A 22702-nucleotide genomic window follows, 5' to 3' on the forward strand; every position below is an offset into this window, starting at 1 on the left:
TACACGGCAGTAAAAGTCAAAGGAATCGACAGCTGGATCCATTATACTCGGGTTAAGAAGGTTCCAGTCTCGTGGTCGGTAGAACCTCTCTCACCCACAAGGATGGTATTTCGAGCCAGCAATTGAGAATCGTGGTGTTCCTGGGGTTGATAAGTTTAGCAAGGACCACCGTGAGAATTGAGACCCCGGATCCTTATTTATTTGTACCAGAGCATACTGATGTGAATTTAACCTGTTTGTTTTCTGATGACCAGGGAGCTGAATTAAGAGATGTCCACGTCAAGTGGAGACGGAGAGATCAAGATCAAACCATAACAGAAGGAGTGACAACAGTTTGAGATGCTACACAACAAAAGGGTTACACCGTTCTGCAGGTACCCGAAGTGTCCAAAGCTATGGAAAGGACATATATGTGTGTAGTTTGGATTTGGGAAAGTTTTGATTATGGACATATAGAAATACAGACAATAAACACGACTCGGAAGACGGTGACTAAAGTGCGAGTTTTACCCCCTAGGAAACAATCAGACATGTGAGATGGTCCTCCCTTAAAAATCAATTGTACCTTCCAATTTGATGATTGTCAAAAATCAGTTAAAGTAAAGTGGTGGAAATTGAATATGGCAAATCAATCTTGGGAATCACAAAGTCAAGGAGTTAACTGGTGGTCAAATAGTAAAGGAGGTAAAAGGTGGCTGAATATTTCTAATCCCAGAATAGGAAAGACAGAAGGTATATTTCTTTGTGTAGTCTCATGTGGGGAAGAAAAAGATCACGGGATAAGGACAGTAGCAGCTATACCACATCAAGGAGTAAGAGTTAAGCCAGAACATAGTGTTTATCTGGCCCAGGAAGAAAGAGATCTGATTCTAAGCTGCAAAATTCCAGAAGGACAGTATTTTGAATATGGGTGGTGGTTTAAGGGACAAAACTTGAAAGTTGGAAAGAGACATCAGATTGAAAAGAGAGCAGATACAATAGTTCTGAAAATCAAGGAAATACAGAGAGAAGAAGATGAAGGCCAATATACTTGCTGGATAAGTAGAGATGACTGGTGGGATACTAGAATTACTGCCGTCCACGTGAGGACTGAAAGAATAACCCGACAAGTAAGTAATCTACAAATTCCAGATAGAGAAGTAGAACAAGAAAACCTAGTTGTAGGCCTAATTCGTGATTTTGGGAAAGTACAAAATGTCACAAAAATTACTGCATGTCTCCCTATGCCTCATGCTGCAGGAGACCCAATCCCATGGGGAATAATTCCAGTGCCAGAAATTCCTAAAGTGTTTAAGAATACTACATGGAACTGCAGATTTGTAATTAAAACATGGAATGAAATGATAGATGTATGTTTATTAAGAGACAAAATGACCAAAAAAAGAATGTGAACAGATGTCTAGATATTTCCAATGGGTAGTAGTTGGAACATGGGTAACAAAAGAAAACATTGACAAAATAGAAGGAGATTGTTTAGTTTCAGATTCAGCACTCTACCCATGCTCTAAAGTTCCGGCTCAAATAAAACGGGAAAAGCAAGAACAAGTATGTCAAAATATTACTAGCTCTACAACCATGGAAGAGTGGCAAACAATTTGGGGACCCAGCCTACTAGAGACTTATAGTTATATTGGAAAAGTACAGTGGTGCATTCACTGGAAGGGGAAAAAGAATCAAACTTATTCTACAGGAAATAGAGGAAATTATAATTGGAGGACAGAAACACGTGCAAAAGAGAATTGGAATTGTACTCGAGTATATACATGTGATACCCCAGACGATGAAATAGGCTTAATGCCAGTCAAAACACTCTTGCAGTTAGGATGTGAATGTCGGGGATATAATCATACGATTAAAAGATCTGTGAAAAACATTGATTGCCGTACCACCACAGTTAGGAGTCCAGGAAATTTGGTGTAAGTAATGGGACATGGTCAGTAGACCACCCACATGCCCATAGATGGTCCGGTTGTATCTGTCGCACTAGGCATACCTACTCTCTGTCCATTCTAGAAGCAGGATAAGTTAACATCAGTAGAAATACAACCACGAAGGAAAAGAGAAATTAGTAGAGATATTGATGACCTGGGGTTGGGAGATTGGCATGAACCATCAGCAAGAGTTAAATTTGGATGGGCATTAGAGTCTCTGTTTGCACCAATCTCAACATATCGGAACAGAGAAATGTTGTTTAAATTGATGGGACAAACTGAAAGGTTAGCAGCAGTCACTAAGAAGGGATTTAAAGATCTAAATTTACAATTACAAGCCACCTCTAGAATGACCATACAAAACCGCATGGCATTAGACCTAATATTACTTAAAGAACATGGAGTTTGCGGCTACCTGCATGCAAAGGACGAGCATTGTTGTGTACACATCCCAAATGTCACTCAGGAAGTAGAGAAAGATATTAGTCAATTAGAACAAATTGACGAGAATGTTCATGAACTGCAAAAAGAAGCAGAACACAATTAGATAAGACAATTATTCAGCTCCCTAGGTCTTCATGTGTCAGGATGGATATCTTCTGTTATCCAGTATGGAATATTGATTGTAATAATTATCGTCATAGCCATAACTGTTTACAAGTGTCTTTTAGGAATAATTGTAAAAGAAGGTCAACATACGAGACGCATCATGAAAGCTATAACAAGAAAAGAAGTAATCTCACCGCAAAATGGATCACCTCCCACCTATCAAGAAACTGCAGCCTGAAGATTGCTGTATTTGAGCATCCTTGCAAGCAAAGCCTGAAGAATGCTCAAAAGGGGGGACTGTTGCAAAGCAGTTTAAATTAGTAGTAGAATGGCTAAGGCTTAGTAGAAGAGTAGGCCTAGAAAGCAACACTCCAAAGTAGCAACCCTGTTTGTGTGTGAAATAGAAACCATAATCAAAGGATCTAGTCAAGCCTGTAAATAACGATTTGTTACCTAGGATGTGGTTAAGGTCTGATAAACAGTTTCTAGGGATTATTAATTGTTATCAGTATGAAGTATGAGCTTGTTTGTAACTGCACCTGGTTTGCTGTGCTGCACCTGGTTTGCTGTGCTGCACCTAGTTTGCTGTGGAAACTGTAACCGTTTTGCCGTGGAAACTGCACATAAACTTGTTTGTGTATAAAAGCTGGATGAAGAGGGAGGGTCTTCGGAATCCTGACTTGGGGCGTTAGCCCGCAGGTTCCCGGGGCCCCGAATAAAGCACCGCATAAACCGGCACTCTGTTGGTTTGTGTTTCTTTTGGATTACGGGCAACACCCAAAGCAAGTGGAGCCTTCAAACAACTGAGATGAGAACTCATAAGGACTCCGGCGTTGGGTTTGCCTGACGTAACGAAGCCCTTTTGTTTGTTCTCGCATGAACGACAAGGAATGGCTCTGGGGGTCCTGGCTCAGCAACAAGGGCCATACAAAAGAACAGCAGCCTACTTCTCCAAGCAATTGGCTGAAGTAAGCAAATGATGGCCCACCTGCCTAAGGGCAGTAGCAACAATGATCATAAATATAGAAGAAGCCAGGAAATGTACAATGGGACAGAAAATGACTGTGTTAGTGTCCCACACAGCATCTACAGTACTGGAACAGAAAGGAAATCATTGGCTGTCACCCTCCCAATTTCTGAAATATCGGGTAATCCTGGCTGATGACATAACCGTTCGGGTGACTAACATTGTTAACCCAGCTTCATTCCTAGAAGGAAGAATCTCGGCTGCACCTGTCATGCAGGACTGCCTGGAAACCATTGAAGCAGTGCACTCCAGCTGCCTGGACCTTAAAGAAGAACCACCCCTGGATGCAGAAGACTGGTTTACCGATGGCAGCAGTTTCATAAGACAAGGTGTGAAGATGGCTGGGTATGCTGCGACCACCACTACTGAGGTAATCAAATCAAATCCTTTGCCTGCAGGAACCTCAGTCCAGAAAGCAGAACTGATAGCTCTCATTCGAGCTTTAGGATTGGCAGAAGGAAAACAAATTAACACCTGGACTGACTCCAAATATGCCTTTGGCATAGTTCACGCTCATGGAGCAATTTGGAAAGAAAGAAGACTTTTAACTCTTCAAGGAAAAGTTGTGAAGTATGCTGAAGAAACTCTATGATTATTAGAAGCTGTACAACTCCCCTCTCAGGTGGCAATTATGCACTGCCAAGGACACCTGAAAGGTAACACTGTCCTGGAAATAAGAAACAGAAAAGCTGATGCAGAAGCTGAATTAGCTGCTGCAAGAAGTAAAGAACTATCAGTAGCAGCTTTAGTGCTAGAAGAACTAGACACAGATCAACAGGTAGAATATCAAGAAACAGATTATAAGTGGATACATGAAAATGAAGGTAAGGTGTTAGACAATAGATGAGGTTAACTAAAAACAGGTCAGTTAATACTGTTAGAAAAATTAGTGTGGCAATTTGTAAAAGTAAAACATGATAAAACTATTGGGGCTTAGACTCACTCTATTAGCATTTAAGGACTAGAGTAGCAGGACCAAATTTATTTACCACAATAGAGCAAGTCACAACCCAATGGGAACTTCGTCTGAAATACTGGAACAAAAATACACCAAAGGGCAATAAGTAAAGGGCAATAAGTAAAGGGCATTTCCCAGGTGAAATCTGGCAAATTAATTTCTCTGAGTTCCCAAGAAAAGGGGGGGTCCTGTTATCTCTTAGTTTTGACTGACATTTTCTGGATGGCCTGAAGCTTTCCCATGTAGAAAAAAAATGAATCAAAAGGAGTGGTTAAAGTCTTGTTGAATGAGATTATACCATGGTTTGGAATGCCTAAGAGCATCTCTTCAGATAGAGGTTCACACTTTTGTGCATGAATTGTACAAGCAATAAGTAAAGCACTAAAAATCAACTGGCAACTGCATATGCCCTACAGACTCCAAGCAAATGGGCAAGTAGAAAAGATGAATCTAAAATATGTCAAGAAACAAATTTTCATTGGTATCAAGCTTTACCTATTGCTTTAATCAAGCTAAGGGTCAAGCCAAGATCCAAAGGGAAACTGAGTCCATTTGAAATTCTCTTGGGCAGACCCTACATGATGCAAACTGTGAATAGTGAAGCTGTAGATCAAACCAGTAATCAATATGTGTACGATCATGTTATGGTTGTAGGAAAACAATTGCAGAAAAATGCTACAGTGGTGTTAGAACACCAACCCAAGCAGCCTGATTGTAAGCTACATCCATCCAACCCTGGTGATCAGGTATATGTTAAGAATCTTTCAGGAGATCCACTACGGGAGAAGTGGGATGGACGCCAGCAGGTGCTGATGACCACCTCCACACGATCCGGGTGAAAGAGAAACCCACGTGGATCCACTACTCTCGAGCCAAGAGAGTTCCAGAGGAAGCATGGACCTCGGGAGAGGAATCATCTACTATCAAGCCTCCTCAATGCTGATCCTTGGACTGATAAGTACATTAGTGTTAAATCAAACTCTTGCCCCAAAATTATTATGGTCTCAGGCCTATAATGGGAATTCTAGTCTATGATTTGCTATAAATACAGATATTCTGAATTCATCTGAACTGAACCAATACAATCCATCTATTATAGTCCTCCAAGGAACAAGGGTACTGAATAATTGGTAAAATCCTGGTACCCCATACAATGCAAGTGTTTTAATAGGCACGGATTAGATGGTCACCCAGAACTGACGTTACTGTGAAATGTAATTAGTGGCTGATCAATGTTGGCACACCTTCACTCTAGATAAATCAGTTTCTGTGATGTGTCAGTGGACATTCAGGGAAGGAAATATAACAATGAGATTACCAACCAGCAAATCTCCTACCACCCCATTGACTAAGACCACCACCAGTTTTACAACTCCTTCTTTAGCCTGTGAGAGTGTCCACAATTTAACTTATGCTGGACCATATGTAATTAAGCACTCAAATGAGCAGAAGCTGTTGTTAGATCCCATATATTCACTGAAAAGGGTTCCAATACACCTTTAAGTAAACATATCAAACATACAAAAAGATTGTCAGCCCTGTATTCAACAAAGCCTTAAAGACTGGCATGTATAGATGATGGCCAGATCCCCTTGTACCAGAATTCAAAGAGATGTAACGGGATGGTTTGGCACAGGATTAAGTGTATTAAACACCATAGATCAAGAAGTATTAGTGAATAAACTAAGTGCTGTCACATCTGATCTAGGAAAATTCAAAGTCCCTTTAAGATCATCTTTGCTCACTTTGGCAGAAACACAATCATTGGCAGTTAAATTGTTAACATTAGTAGCTAACCACTGCAAAAGATTTCACCAAGATTATTGACTATGCTGGTGTCATCCATAAAAGATTTGCACTTGCAATACAATGTCTCCAAACTCAACAGTGGGTGCAGTCTGTAGCTGCAGGAATATTAAGAGAAGGAACTTCAGGAATATTACCACAGGAAGTAAGAGAAATAATAGCTAGAAACAGTTCTACTACACACTTTGAGAAAAATTACCAAGCGTGGTGGCAGTTAGGAAACTTCACTTACAATCCTCAACATGAACAAATTGAAGCTTATGTGCTCACTATCAGTGCAGCTAAAGAAAAGACCATCTTTCCTAGCCTGACATTAAGAGCCATACACCAAAATGTAATTGTCAGACCCATAGACCATAATGTTTGGGCAAGTTAGGATCACACCAAGAAAAAGTGGCAGCCAGTCAGTACTGAGGCATGTATTCCTAAAGGACAATTAGGATATATCTGTGAAAATGCTGGAGTAGAAAATGAAGATTTATGCTTAGATGCTGACAATAGTGTGTGTACCTTTGAAATGCTTCCCCATACTAAAACCCAATCACAAGTCTATTATGTAGGAAATGGTTGTGCATGTGTTAGAATCTTTTGTGTTAATTTTACCATAGGTATTTGTCATGAAGTAGTGAGTGGTATTAATTTTTTTGTTTTGCTAAAATAATAGGCTGTGACTTTGGTTATATCATTCTAGTGACTACTAGACAACTGATTGAAGTTGATTATACAATGTATCATGATGTACCGAAATTGCAGAGAGGAATGAACATTAATCTTTTTAAAGCAATGCTTAAACATCCTGATATAGAAAAACTGGTCCAGGAAGTAAACAGAACGACTAGACGAATGCTCTGGCAAGTAGAACATGACACTGAGAGCATAAAAACTGTTCTAACCAAAGTGGAAAAAGTGGGAGAACATCACTGGTGGGATATCTTTACAGGATACTCCCCTACAGCATCACAAGTGTTTCACTATTTGATACATCCAATATTGGTATTAGGAGCTGGCATTATTCTACTACTGGTCCTAATTGTTTGGCTATGGTGCAAATCAAGCATCATGGTTAGAAGGATGCAGATAATGTGGGCTGTGATGAATACCTATCAAAATCCATTAGAACTTGACGAAGGAATTCGTAAATTCTAAACAAAAAGGGGGGAATGATATAGGAAGCTGGGCCCAAAAGAGTTAACTAAGAGATTTGGGCCTGCTAACAAGCTACCAACATCCAAGACGATCTGTGCTCGTTCTGTTCTACTTACTGGACCAAAGCTTAAGAGAACAGTACAGGAACAGGTAATAGGCCTAGAGGTGATAAATTAGAAATACAACAGGATCAGGTAGACATTTAAATAGGAGAAATAGGCCTGGAGCCAGGGTTTTGTCCAAGCTTCAGTGAGCGGGTCAAGAACAATGGAAAAGAAGAAGGGTCAAGCTGAGGAAGATGAGTTGAAGCCCCCTGCCCCATGGAGGAAGATGGGAACTACCCTCCGAAATGGGGAGCCAAGAGAAGCACCTCCCCAAGCTCCGCCTATACTCCACCTATTTTTAATATGTATTGATAGATGTTGTAATCACTTGAATATGCATTTAATCACATCTGAAGATTGTATAAAAACGCTGATTTTGTGTGAAGCCTTTGAGCAAGTTTGTCCAGCGCGAGCTGGCTTGCTCCCAACGTTGAATAAACAAATACCTTGCTGCTTAAAGATAAAAAGTCTCTGAGCAGTTTCTTGGACCGATTTTTCGGATTCAGTATGCCTGAGAGCGTTGTCCAAACGCTCCTTGAGCTCTGGCAGCCTTGGGGCCGTGACCACTGCCCTGGGCAGCCCGTTCCAGTGCCCGACCACCCTCCGGGGAAAGCACCTTTTCCTAATGTCCAACCTAAGCCTCCGCTGACACAGCTCCGGCCGTTCCCTCGGCTCCTGTCCCTGGTCCCACAGAGCAGAAATGGTCGCTGCCCCTTGGCAGGAAGCTGCAGCCCCCCAGGAGATCTGACCTCAGTCTCCTCCAGGCTCAACAGCCCCAGTGACCTCAGACCTCAAGTGCAAGGTCCTGCACCTGGCTCAGGGCTTGGCTGGTGCCACCTGGCACAACATCAGCTTGCAAATTTTGCAACACAACAGGGAGGACCAAGAAGGCTTTGGCTAAGAGAGACTGTTTACAAGGGACTGGAGCGACAGACCAAGGGGCAATGGCTTGGCGCTGGCAGAGGGCAGGCTTAGATGGCATATGGGAAAGAAAGCCTTCGCGGGGAGAGTGGTGGGGCCCTGGCACAGGTTGTCCAGAGAAGCTGTGGCTGCCCCATCCCTGCAAGTGTTCAGGGCCAGGTTGGACGCGGCTTGGAGCAAGCTGGTCTAGCGGAAGGTGTCCCTGCCCGTGGCAGAGGGGTGGTTGGAAGCAGATGAGCTTTCAGGTCCCTTCCTTCCAACACCAACTGCTCTAGGAGTCTAGGAGTCTTGAAAAACAGGAGACTTCTGCAGAAGCCAGGAGGTGAATAAAAACATTTGCCACTTAAACACAAAGTCTTGTTACCAAGGGGCATCACCCGATTCTGGGGACTACTCTCATGACTTCTCACCACTGGAAGCTGACATTGCTGAAAGCCATAGAAATTGACCTAAAATTGACCAAACAATCCGACAAAAGTTCCCTGATGGAAGGATCCTGGAGCAAGCATATCATCCTGGAGGCAATGACAGGGCAATTTCTGCCCCTCTGCCGTAAACCTGTCAGTTCTGGCCCTACCCTGGAGAGGTTTTTTTCGGCTCTCCATTCCATGGGAAGACAAGTGCGGACAAGAAGAACGGAGTTCTGTCCGCTCAGGGTCAAAAGTGCTTTAGGTCTGTGCTGTGATCTGTTGGAGTTGAGCTCCTGTCTAGAAAACGAGGGCTTTCGGGACTGCTCAGCATCTGGCTCCTCCCGTGGAATCAGATGTTCCAAGCAGGGAAGGGGATGTCCAAGAGGGGTTCTGCCCACTTGAACTTCTGAACTTGTGGAGCTCTCCTGGCGCTTCTGGGCGTAGTGATTCCGTGGATGTCAATTGGCTGTTCTGGAGAAAAGCTGGGGATTAAAAGAAGTAGTGAGAGAACCAGACTGAAAATGGGTGAAGGTGTTGCAGGAAGTGAGGCTGGGCAGCAAGAGCAGTGAGTGAGGGGAAAAAAGGATTTCAGGCAAGAAGGAAAAAGATCCCTGAAGAGGCTCAAGGCAGCTCTCCTCAGCTCCACGCTTCTAGTCTTACAGGCTGCCTTGCTTCCTCCTCCCGCCATCCCGAGCTCCACTCTTAGCACTAGGAAGGTGCTCTTGCAAAGGGTGTAGTGCAGTCACGGTTGGCAGTGAGAAGCAACAAGTCACTGGTTGCTCAGTTGTCAGTTCCCAAGAGGTGCCGTTTGCCCGGAGACAGGGGGCCCAGTCAGCAGCACAGAAGGTCTCAGGTGGCCACGTCCTCCCTTTTGAAGCGGCCTCCACTTTGAAAAATGGCAGTGGCCTTCCGAGCCACCTCATCGGGACGTAGTGGGGGGCACAGAGCAGGCGTGTCGGGAAGCCTGTAAGCCCAGAGTATCTCAGCCAGTGGAGAAACGGGCAGGGAGCAGCGCTGCGGGCAAAGGGGCTAAAAGGGGGCTGCGACCTCCACTGAGCTGAGCCACCTCACTGCGGTTTGTCCAGTGAAGTCTCCCTTTTATTGCAATAAAAGTTTATTTTTTTTCGTCGGCTCCTCAATCTCCTGGCTATTTCTGTGTTTCCCACTGGCTGGAATTTCAGACGACCACAATCCCATGGTCTCTACAGCCCCGGCTGTCCCGGACCTTCCCGTCTCCAACAATGTCGGTGGACAGAAATTGTGTGAACAATTTCAGTTGCATTTCTGAGACCTTCACCTTGGCATGGCTGGGTGCAGAGAGTAAAAAAATACTGCGCCACTAATATGGCTGCAGGCCTTGTGCCAAGGTGAAGGAGGAGTTGTTCTGGCAGGAAAACAAGTCTTATGGACACCTGCTGATATCCAATTAGTACTGTACACCACAGTATGTTTGCCTTATGTATCCAATGTAAGCTGGGGAAGAATCACATGTCTGTGTGTCACAGGCAGCATATGAGCTGTCTGTGCTCTAATAAAGCGGACATTTTTGCCAATCCTATTGATTTGAGTGCATTTCTGTCTGACCCCCTCCGTCGTTATCTGGCGCCCATTTAACAGGGAGTCCTACTTCGTCGAGTTCTGCAGGGACGCAAGGCGAACGGAAGGAGCTGAGGGAAGCAGTCGTGGGAGGTGATGCTGTCCCCGGCATCACGGAACAAAACCATGCGCATGGTACAGAGGAATCTCACCCTGGCCCGGTGAGTCGACCGAGGGAGAGAGCATGGGGCCCGCGGCATCCAAAGAGGATGAGGCCGCGGAAACGCTCCCCCGATATATATTCTCTCTAGGAGAGCCTGTTTCTGATGGAACCGCCCCTAAGGGGTTGATGGCATGGGTGAGAGCGAGGACTCTACTTCCCGCTGCTCGAACCGCCTTTCAGGTGTCCACAAGGGACGCTATAAAGGAATTCTTTTGGGACGAGATCTCTACGGGGTCAGGAGCCCCTAGAACGTGTACTCTGCTTTGGCGTCTGGCAGTTGGGTCGCTACAAGAGTTAAGTTCTGAGCGACGGGAACTCATAAAGGTTCGAACAGCTTTGTCGGGAGATGGCGGGACTACGGCCGGTCCCCGCCCCGTTCGGTCTGCTGTAGGGGGGATCCCCGTGCCTGCGGCTGCGAAGTTGCGAATGCTAGGACCCTTAGGAGCAGCGGGATCACCTCCGTTTAGCGCCGTGCATGCAGCAGCAGGATGTGTAGGGGCTGCAGGAACATCACTAGCGGCAGAGAATGAAGCTGGAGCCGAGCCCGCGGCACCGCTCTCTCTTGCGGCTGCGCAGTCGGCACTGTCGCTCCTCACTGTGCCTGCTACTGCGCATGTGTCAACTGGACCGACACTGCTGGGAGCCTCCGCGTCCCTAGATGGCGCTGCACCGCTGGCGCCTGAAGCCACCATGCAACCCGGAAGAAAGCCACTGTGGATCGCTGCCATGGCAACAGACGCTGTTTTCGGAAAAAAAAAAAAAAATAAAAAGCAGAACCAGGTACGGTACATATGAAAGAAAGTAGCAGCTATTGTGCCTTGCATTAGAAGATGCTATATTAGCACAACGAGCAACACCGAAAAAGTGCCACTTCTCGTTGACAGGAGAGGCAGGCTAGAGAACTGCCTTTCCGTATTTTTGTTAACTCTCGTGTTAGTGTTGTGTGTCCAACGTTGTTGTGAGCTCACTGTATTGTTAACGGTACCGTGCTTGTGTGTGTGTGGAGAAGCGGCCATACGTTTGTTAGTAACTGTTAAAAGCCAGAGGTGAGAGTCCGGGAGAATTTCCTCCCGTTAGAGTGTCTCGGGTACACATAAAAGCATAAAAATTCTCTTTAGGATTACTCAAACCAGAGTCCGGCGTGCGGGTGCTGAGGCCGCGCTCCAGGGCTGGGGGCTGCGCGCTGGGGCTGCCGCTGCGCCGGCTCGGCCGTGGGGGAGGCGGCGCTGGCAGCCACGGCAAGAGGCGGCAGGGGCACCTCGGCGGCAGAGGCACCTCAGCGACAGAGGCACCTCAGCGGCAGAGGCAACGCCGACAGCTACTTCTGCAGAGCCAGCCAGACTTCTGCGGGCATCCCCGGGAGCTGCACGGCGCACGGAGCAGCCCGGGGAACAGCAGCTCGGCGGTGACTGGCTTGCGGGGGAGTTGCCCCGCAGAATCCAGGCATGTCGGTAACTGAGAACAGAAAGCAGAATCTCTCTCTCTTTAGTCCTTCTACTCACTTGTGGATAACTTAAAACTAAAAGATTGTGTTTTACTAAAAGTTAGCATGCAAGAAATTTTAAGAGTTTCCCAGAGAATGAATCTTTATATAAAAGCTTTAGTGAGTTGCCTTGGTTTTAGTCACATTTTACCCCTGTAAAGAACTTCTGCCCAAATTTCGTGTTCAGTCTTAGCAGGAGGAGACATAAGGTTCACACAATAGAGATCATTTGTTGCTTAGCAACTGGGTGGGACTCAAACCACCTCCAGCAGTTTCTCAGAACTAGGGAGAGAGTAGAACTTATACACCAAAAACTACAAATCTGCAAATAAGATAAATGGAAAGCTGGCAGGCTGAGGATTTCCTTGATTCTTAGGTAAAACATCTCTCTATCTTCCTGTTATAAACTGAGAAGTTATTGTGACAGTGGAAATCACATCTTTAGAATTGTATTTAAAAAGGTTTACTCAGCTGATTTTAACATTTGGATGTTAATTTACATTCCTGTCTGATATTATTTCTTTTCCTTGGTCAAGTTTAGTGAATTCATTATTTTTTCTTTTTTTCTTCTGTGTTTATGACAGAGTTGCAACTTTGAGTTGCATTTCATGTGCTGTTTAAGCAATTGTTAATATTCTATTTATAACATAGCAGCAAGTACATTTTTTTTTTTTCAGATTTTAATATATATCTTCTGTCGTGGATTCGTACAGTATGTACAGAGCAGTTTGGTCAAACGAAACGTATTATATGTTTTTAAATGTTTTATAACTGCTGATATAGCATACAGCCTAATTGCTTTTCTAAAAACACTACTCAGGCACACACTATGCTGTGAAGTTTGACTTATCTCTCTTGGCACTGATGTTATGTCAACAGTTATACTACATGAATTTCAGATTATTTTTAAAATAACCTAACAAGATGCAAAATGTGTGTGTTTACTTTATGCCAATAAAAAAGCAGATTGCTAAATTACACTTTTCCAAAACTATTGATGCGTGAATTAGAACTTTTTATGCCCATTTGATTTATAAAGCAGAAATGTCTGGAGACCACATGATAATCTGTCAGGAAATCAGTAGAGATTGCAATAAAGCTGAGTTACTAGAGTCAGGTTGAATTTAGTAAAATTTTTCTAGTTTGCCTCCCAATATAACGATCTCAAAGCTAGATTTAGTTAGCTTTACATTCGGGAAATTAATTAAAACCTGTGAGTGATTTAGGATTTTAATATAACGGGTGTGGGTTTTACCTGTTCTGTGCTGTTGTTCCACAATTATGGAGTTACATGTTCTTACAACTAGTTATTTGTTTTCCTTTGTGCTGCTTATGTTGTGAATTTTGTTCTCTTACCGAAATTTCATAGATAAAAGAACTAAAAACACGAGGAGATGATGTAGATCACATCTAAGGAACTGGCTGCAAGCTGGAATCTGGCCTTCTATATCCTTCTGAACTGCACATGTAGCTTAAGGCTGAGTATTAAACAGAATGATCAAACAGTATTTTTTCACTGTCATAGACTTAAATGCGAACTTTTTCAAAAGATGAGCTTGACAATGACTATAATAACTTGATGGCACAATCAAGTGTGACAGATTCAGGCAGGGGAAGTGCATCTGTCAGTGCATCTACTGCTGAATCTTCTATGGGACTTGCTCATAATATGACCTCAACACAGACATCTGCAGTAAAACACATCCAATTTGGAAACCATGGGCAGCTTTTGCCAATACAAAAAAATACCAACACCTGATGAGGGTTTCTTTCTCAGTGACTTAGCAAATAAGAACTGCTCTCTAGTAAGCAGCTATGAGTTTCAGACACTGGCTGGACATGGAGCAGAATCAACTGTTACAGAATGTCTCCTCAGGTCTGGGGAGAGTAATTTGGAAACAATGCAAGAAACGGATTATGACCAAATATCTGCAGAAGGCATAACAACAGAGACAGATTTTTCCTCACAGGAGACAACATATCGATGTCACCCTTTAGCTGTTGCTGCCAGTGCAAGTTACAGCCAATCTGCAACACCAGTAGAGATGTCTGAAAAAGAGATAATCTGTATGGAAACAAGCACAGATAGTTTGGCAGAGGTTATGCCAGAGGTGCTTTCATTCATATCTCACAAAGAATATGAATCCAAGGATGAAGACTTGTCTTCACTGAAGCATTATGAATTCAAACATACAGTGATGCAGAAATAATTAACCAATTAACCAGTAGTGCAATCAACTTAGAAAAAAAAATATATTGGAAATTAAACATGGACAGATTGAAAGTTTACCTGACAATCCAGAAGCCAAAGTCCAAAGTGTAACTGAAGACAGCAGTGGAAAGGATTTTAAAGACATTAGTGTATCTCAGAATCCAAAGAAACCTACTAATATTGTAGCTTGTGAAGTTCAATGTGAGTTTAATACAAATCTGTGCCTGATGCATGAAGAAGTGGACAAAGATGAACTGCAGGAAGCCAGCACTGAGGTAGAACATACTCAGGAATCAAAAGCGCTCCTGCATTCTGGCAGCCAACTTGAACCAAACAGCCTTTGCCAAGGAGAAAAAAGTGAGAAAACAGAAATAGGTCTACCACTGAATGTACACAAACATTCAGCTGTTTGGAAAGCAGCTCCACTGCAGACTGCTTGTCACTGGTATCTAGGAAAGAGAAGGATTCTCTCCCCACAACTCATCCAGAGCTGCCAAAAGATCACACTCTGCGAAAAACCCCTTTTTTCTCCGTGTTGCCTGTGCAAATTGTGGAGCAGAGGAATGTCTGTTTAGATGCGGATTTAGAAGATGATTTCTTGACTGAGATAGGGCAGACGTGTCACTAAGGGGAAAGGAAGACAATGGAAAACTATAGAACTTTTAACATCCTGAGGCCTAAGGGTTGTCACTGTATACAACGATCTGTTTCTGTGCTGCTCATGTCACATCAGTGATGTTTGTGAAGATCAGGCAGACTGGTGTGGTTTGGGAACTCTACATCAGACATTAACTATTTTGTAGTGCTTGTATTTTTCTGTGTTTCATCTCAGTAGTGTTACAGTGGGTAGCAAGATTTATTTGGAATCATCATATGACAGAAACCTTTTGGCTTACGAGTCTTCCCAAAATTATATGTGGCTGTGCAATAACAATTTTTGAGGTAAAATTCTATATCATATCCAAACTAGAAAAACTTTGAAAGGGTGAATTGCTTGTCCACTTTGAAAACTACTACCAAGTTGCCAGACAATGCTATGTATTTGGTATAGGGGTCAGTGATTTAAGAATTTGTAAAACACTTTTGCAAGACAGAAACGGGGAGAGAACAGGTGACAACCCCCTCAGTTCATTTGCAAAAGTTGTTTCATGTGTTAAGGTCTTTTTTGTACACAGGTGTTTGTAGCTGCCTGCATGATGAATGAAACCTTGGAAAGAAAGAACAAGGTTGATGCTGTTTTCTGCAGGTAACAATGGTAACATCAGGAGCTGTTGTGGCTAACAGTTTCCTCAATATTGTTAGAACACAGTTTTTGGAGCACAATTCTTTTTGGTATTATAAGCATAGTTTTTCTTAGTCATATACACCTTTTTAGTGTTTTTTTAAGCACATGAAATTAAGGATTTAAGAGAGTGTACGAACTTTAAAGTAAGTATTACAGGAGCACAATTTGTCAGCATTATGAGCACATTTTAGTGTTGTTAAGGCACAATATTTTTAGTTTTGTTGGAGCACAATTTTTTAGTATGTTTAAGCATATGATTATAGAAGGTTAAGATCTTAGATTATTCACTGGGTACTGGTGGAGGAAAGTTTACCTGTTTGGTGGAGAAGCTTTAACACCATAAGGTACTAGAGAATTAGTATGGTTTCATTACTCATGAGACACAGTGAAATGAGATTCAAAAATATGTTTGTGTGATGTGTGTTTGAATGATGGTGGCCACCGTGTGAAAGAGAATGAATGAAAATGTATGCATGTATATGTGTGAATATTCACTTACACAAACACTTTTGGATAAACAAATACACCGATACCTTTCCATAAAATGGCAAGAAATCCTGAACAAACTCTCCGGGCTGCAATAGAATGGTATGCAAAGAGTGCAATAGAAACGGAAGATCCAGTGTTAATATACGATCATGTCATTGTGTTATTCAAGGGCCAAGGTGTGAAAAAGAATAACAGAAGACATATGGCCCAGAGTTTAATGGAGTTCCATTTCCAAGGATGTTCTGGACAGAGTGGAAGTTTTAAGAATAAACCCTATATTTAAAGAAGCACTTTTAGGCACACTTTGAGAGCACACATCTTAGGGTCAATAGGTTGTTGAGTTTATTGGTGATGGTGGTGTTGTTGTATGTTTGCGCTTATTGAGATGTTATGGATACAATAAGGAATGTTACAGAAATGCAATTTAAATTGTTCAAACATCAACGGGGGATTTGTCGGTGGACAGAAATTGTGTGAACAATTTCAGTTGCATTTCTGAGACCTTCCCCTTGGCATGGCTGGGTGCAGAGAGTAAAAAATACTGCGTCACTAATATGGCTACAGGCCTTGTGCCAAGGTGAAGGAGGAGTTGTTCTGGCAGGAAAACAAGGCTTATGGACACCTGCTGATATCCAACTAGTACTGTACACCACAGTATGTTTGCCTTATGTATCCAATGTAACCTGGGGAAGAATCACATGTCTGTGTGTCGCAGGCAGCATATGAGCTGTCTGTCCTCTAATAAAGCGGACATTTTTGCCAATCCTGTTGATTTGTGTGCATTTCTGTCTGACCCCCTCCGCCGTTCCGTAGATATAGTTAACAGTTTCCTTCTGGTTACGGAAGAAAAGATTTTATTCCAACACCTGCCTGTGTCTGCCTGGAATGGGGAGGGAGTGCAGGGTGGCCCCAGCAAATGGCAGCAAGCAGATCCAGCAAGGCCCAAAGGGCACCAAGGGCACCCAAAGGGCACCCCGGGCCTGAGTCACTGCCAGAGGTGCAGGCTCTCACGCAGGGTCACTCCCCTGTCCCCTTCGCCTGGGGAAGCAGCCCTTTGGCGTGGCAGCCAGGACACATGGGTCCCGTGCAGGACTCGCGCAGACGGCCCCACGCCCAAAGCAGCCCTGAGCAGAGCCTGGGCACCATCCTGCCGCTCTGGGGCTTTGGAAGGCTGCTCCCAGTGAGCCCACCGTGTCCCCGGTCACCCCAGCGCAGCCCCAGACAGGGCTCCTCCGGGCTGCCCTGGGGCTGCATTGGACAGGGCCCATAAGGGAGAGGGAAGAATGCACTGGCAACCACATGCGGGGCCTCACAGGAGCCCAGGGAGACGACATCCGTAGATCTCGGGGAGGTGACACTCGGAAGGTCTCGACCTCTGTCTTGGGGGGGATGGCGAGCCACTCAGGAGTTGATGGGTCAGGATCAAAGGGCGGGCAGGCTGGGAATGGGCACACTGCTGTGGGGGTTTGCTCCAGGCCTCCTGAGCAGGAGCAAGATGGGGAGGAGACCTCTACAGGCAGCTTGAAGCAGCCTCCAGGTCACAGTCCCTGCTTCTCGTGGAGACTTCAACTGCCCTGGCGGGAGCTGGAGAAGCAACACAGCCAAGCACCAAGAGTCCAGCAGGTTCCCGGAAAGCGGTGACGACAACTTCCTGGCCCAGGGGGCTGGAGCCTCTGACAAGCCAAAGGAATGCTGTGCTGCTCCACCTCTTCCTAACACACAGCAAAGACCTTGTTGGAGATGGGAAGGTGCGGGACAGCCGGGGCTGTAGAGACCATGGGATTGTGGTCGTCTGAAATTCCAGCCAGTGGGAAACACAGAAATAGCCAGGAGATCGAGGAGCCGACGAAAAAAAATAAACTTTTATTGCAATAAAAGGGAGACTTCACTGGACAAACCGCAGTGAGGTGGCTCAGCTCAGTGCAGGTCGCAGCCCCCTTTTAGCCCCTTTGAGTGGCGGTCTGAAAAATAAAAGCTAGACACGATCCCAGTATGGGGAACTGGAATAGTTTATTGAACACGAGAACACTATTGTAAAGGCATCTGGGGCTGTATGTTAATGAAGGGGCCAACCTATGTTAATTGGGGAGTTACACAAATTTTTACTGCAATTTCCAAATAGTTAATTTTTCTTCTAGTAGGATTACATGGGGGACAGAGGGATTACAGGGGTTTAGACATGGTTTGATACAATCATCTCAAAAGTCCTTTCTGATTTCTGCTGGAGCCAAGCTTGATCCATGAGGTAGAACTTTAACAGGTCTTCTGAGAAGGGTCCAGCTCCTTCAGATCATGAGGTTTTTGTCAGCCCTTGTTTTCCTTTGCTGAAAGCTGGGTTTGGGTTCCCACACCTTTGCCCCTTTTTTTTTTATTTTTCTAAAAAACAAAAAACTTGGAAAAAACTTTGATCAAACGTTTGCTAATGCAAGGCAAAATACAAGGGAATACAAATATTACCATAAATGTTTTCTTTAACTAGACTATTAAATTTATCATGCTAACTAAACATGTAATCTAAGTTTTGATTACTATTTTTTTCTGCAACTATCAATGCTTTGATCTATCGGTTCAGAGTGAGGTAATAACAAATTCTATAGCTGCATTTTAGAAGCAAATGTATTCTTAAATGGATCTAACATGAAATATTGCAGTCTTACTTTTAATACCACAAGTGAAATTAATTTTAACATGGAAGTTCCTTTTTCAAGGCAATGTACAGCCTTTTATATACCTGAGATGGAAAGTATGATTATGTAAAGGCATTGTGTGTCAGAATAGTTTGGGCCACAAGGTTTGGCATTATAAAGGCATGTGAAGGAATCATAGCTGTTTTAAGGCATTCTGCATATTGCTACATAAATTATTTTCTTAAACTTAGCACTAACATTAAAAGCATTAAACCAATCAAAAAGACTATTAGATACTTTTGGATATAGAAAAGTAAACAAGGAACAAAATGCAAGAAGGAAGAATTCCCAACAATGCTAAACTAAATAACTCTGGATTAATATAAAACTTGTTTAAACAACTTATTTCTATTATTTCTTATTAGAAATTACTCTTATAAAATCTTTTTTAAGCTATTCTCTAAAGATTCTGTTGACTTATAAGCGATTGATTTTGAACCAAACTTAATAACTTCATGACTTCAGGGTTCGTGTGCTCCTGACTTTTACCTGAAAGTGTTTTTTAGTGTTTGTTTTTGAAAACTTTTATTTAACCTAAAACATTTCTGCAAATGAAATTCTATTCAACTCAGGATGATATGTTTTCTGTTCTTTATCTAAGGGTGTTTGTGCATGTGTGAGGTAATGTGCATTTGTGTATAAATCAGAACATATTAATTATTGTATTTTCGCACGCATGCATACATTCACACATTCATACTCGATGGCCATCGAACACACATCATACAAACATACTTTTGGGTTTCATTTTACAGTGTCTTTTGGTTATGAACTGAGAAATTGGCGTTTTTTGTTTCTCACCCTTAGATTAGTAATATATGTTTTCTGTTTTTTATGATAGTATAACCTGTAAAAACATAAGCATATTTTACTTCATGTTTAATTTAAATTTCAAATACATATGAACATTCCTATAGTTCAAGGATAAAATATATACTTCTTCTATTTTTAAGGCAAATATATGTCTTTCTGCGTTAATTTGGCTTTTGGACTTAAGGAAAATTGTTATTGTGAGAACTTTAAAATTTTCAAAAATACAGCTATGCATACATTTAAAAACAATTTTGGCTATTAGCTATGGAAGGGTATCTTCATTCAGCAAAGGGTCTTTGCTTTCCTTCGCTTTTCCCTTTTTTTTTTTCTTTCTTTGTTTTTGCGCAGGGGGACAATCTCTCCATTGGTAGCGTTTTGTTCGCCTTACTCACACTGTTAAACTGAAACAGTTAGATTAATAAACAAAAGGGTTTCTAAAAAAAGACCAGTTCTTAGTTTAGGCTGCAAAGAAAAAGGAAAAAAGTCAAGGAAGGGGGTTTTTGCTGCCTCGACTACTGCTGAAGTCGGCAGCTTTGTGTCTACCCCACTCCGTTTGTCTCTCGGGTCCCTCTGTTCCTGGGTTTCTCTCGTGCTGCTGCCGCTGGGCTTCCGCTCGCTCCCTCCTTCGCCGACGGTCCCGCTTGGGCTCTTTCCTCCCTCGGACCTTTCCCGGAGCCCCCCAGGGATTCTGTGGGATCCTCTTCTCCGCTCACGCTCCATAGCCCCGGTTTTTGCATACCTCCTGCTCTGCTTGTCTTTGTTTTTCCCGGTGCCTCTTTCGATTCCGGGTCCTTCCTGCCTTCTGAGTGGTTCCCACTGGGGTCCCGCTGCTGCTTCCGCCGGCGCGGGTCTCTCGATCTCGTTGTTTGCTGGGGCGCCGGAGGTGGTGGTCCTTCCTCAGGGACCTGCTCCTGGGTGTTGACCTCGCGCCTCTGGCCGCTGCTTGGCTGCTGCTGCTGAGCGCGGTAGCGGGCGGCGATACAGGAACTTGCCGAGGCAGCGCGGCAGTTCGCTGGCGCTGGCTTCCACCCTGACCCTGCCCGGGGTGGCTGCAGCGGCGGTGGCCATGGTTCTGTCTCACACGGCTCTCTCCGGGCAGCGTGTGTCGGGCTGCAGTGTGCTTGTGCGCTCCGCTCAGGGGCTGGGGCCCGTCCCGGGGAGCAGCTGCTGAGGTTTGTTGGAGACGGGAAGGTCCGGGACAGCCGGGGCTGTAGGGACCATGGGATTGTGGTCGTCTGAAATTCCAGCCAGTGGGAAACACAGAAATAGCCAGGAGATTGAGGAGCCGACGAAAAAAAAATAAACTTTTATTGCAATAAAAGGGAGACTTCACTGGACAAACCGCAGTGAGGTGGCTCAGCTCAGTGCAGGTCGCAGCCCCCTTTTAGCCCCTTTGAGTGGCGGTCTGAAAAATAAAAGCTAGACACGATCCCAGTATGGGGAACTGGAATAGTTTATTGAACACGAGAACACTATTTTAAAGGCATCTGGGGTTGTATGTTAATGAAGGGGACAACCTATGTTAATTGGGGAGTTACACAAATTTTTACTGCAATTTCCAAATAGTTAATTTTTCTTCTAGTAGGCCTTGAGCCTCTTCAGGGATCTTCTTCCTTCTTGCCTGAAATCCCTTTTTTCCCCTCACTCACTGCTCTTGCTGCCCAGCCTCACTTCCTGCAACACCTTCACCCATTTTCAGTCTGGTTCTCTCACTACTCCTTTTAATCCCCAGCTTTTCTCCAGAACAGCCAATTGACATCCACGGAATCACTACGCCCAGAAGCGCCAGGAGAGCTCCACAAGTTCAGAAGTTCAAGTGGGCAGAACCCCTCTTGGACATCCCCTTCCCTGCTTGGAACATCTGATTCCACGGGAGGAGCCAGATGCTGAGCAGTCCCGAAAGCCCTCGTTTTCTAGACAGGAGCTCAACTCCAACAGATCACAGCACAGACCTATAAAGCGCCTTTGACCCCGAGCGGACAGAACCCTGTTCTTCTTGTCCGCACTTGTCTTCCCATGGAATGGAGAGCCGAAAAAAACCTCTCCAGGGCAGGGCCAGAACTGACAGGTTTACGGCAGAGGGGCAGAAATTGCCCTGTCATTGCCTCCGGGATGATATGCTTGCTCCAGGATCCTTCCATCAGGGAGCTTTTGTCGGATTGTTTGGTCAATTTTAGGTCAATTTCTATGGCTTTCAGCAATGTCAGCTTCCAGTGGTGAGAAGTCATGAGAGTAGTCCCCAGAATCAGGTGATGCCCCTTGGTAACAAGACTTTGTGTTTAAGTGGCAAATGTTTTTATTCACCTCCTGGCTTCTGCAGAAGTCTCCTGTTTTTCAAGACTCCTAGACTCCTAGAGCAGTTGGTGTTGGAAGGAAGGGACCTGAAAGCTCATCTGCTTCCAACCACCCCTCTGCCACGGGCAGGGACACCTTCCGCTAGACCAGCTTGCTCCAAGCCGCGTCCAACCTGGCCCTGAACACTTGCAGGGATGGGGCAGCCACAGCTTCTCTGGACAACCTGTGCCAGGGCCCCACCACTCTCCCCGCGAAGGCTTTCTTTCCCATATGCCATCTAAGCCTGCCCTCTGCCAGCGCCAAGCCATTGCCCCTTGGTCTGTCGCTCCAGTCCCTTGGAAAAAGTCTCTCTTAGCCAAAGCCTTCTTGGTCCTCCCTGTTGTGTTGCAAAATTTGCAAGCTGATGTTGTGCCAGGTGGCACCAGCCAAGCCCTGAGCCAGGTGCAGGACCTTGCACTTGAGGTCTGAGGTCACTGGGGCTGTTGAGCCTGGAGAAGAGGAGACTGAGGTCAGATCTCCTGGGGGGCTGCAGCTTCCTGCCAAGGGGCAGCGGCCATTTCTGCTCTGTGGGACCAGGGACAGGAGCCGAGGGAACGGCCGGAGCTGTGTCAGCGGAGGCTTAGGTTGGACATTAGGAAAAGGTGCTTTCCCCGGAGGGTGGTCGGGCACTGGAACGGGCTGCCCAGGGCAGTGGTCACGGCCCCAAGGCTGCCAGAGCTCAAGGAGCGTTTGGACAACGCTCTCAGGCATACTGAATCCGAAAAATCGGTCCAAGAAACTGCTCAGAGAATTTTTATCTTTAAGCAGCAAGGTATTTGTTTATTCAA

At 44.4% G+C, this 22702-nt stretch overlaps 1 long non-coding RNA gene across 1 annotated transcript; it reads left to right on the forward strand.

Annotated features, from left to right (window-relative positions):
• Positions 1–11291: 11291 nt before the first annotated feature.
• On the forward strand, positions 11292–13602 carry LOC135404384 (uncharacterized). The gene is made up of 2 exons (XR_010425653.1): positions 11292–12470; positions 13464–13602. It is a non-coding gene; the product is annotated as an uncharacterized LOC135404384 (long non-coding RNA).
• The last annotated feature ends 9100 nt before the right edge of the window (positions 13603–22702 follow it).

This window comes from Pseudopipra pipra, chromosome W, assembly GCF_036250125.1.
Source record: "Pseudopipra pipra isolate bDixPip1 chromosome W, bDixPip1.hap1, whole genome shotgun sequence".
Classification (NCBI taxonomy): Eukaryota; Metazoa; Chordata; class Aves; order Passeriformes; family Pipridae; genus Pseudopipra; species Pseudopipra pipra.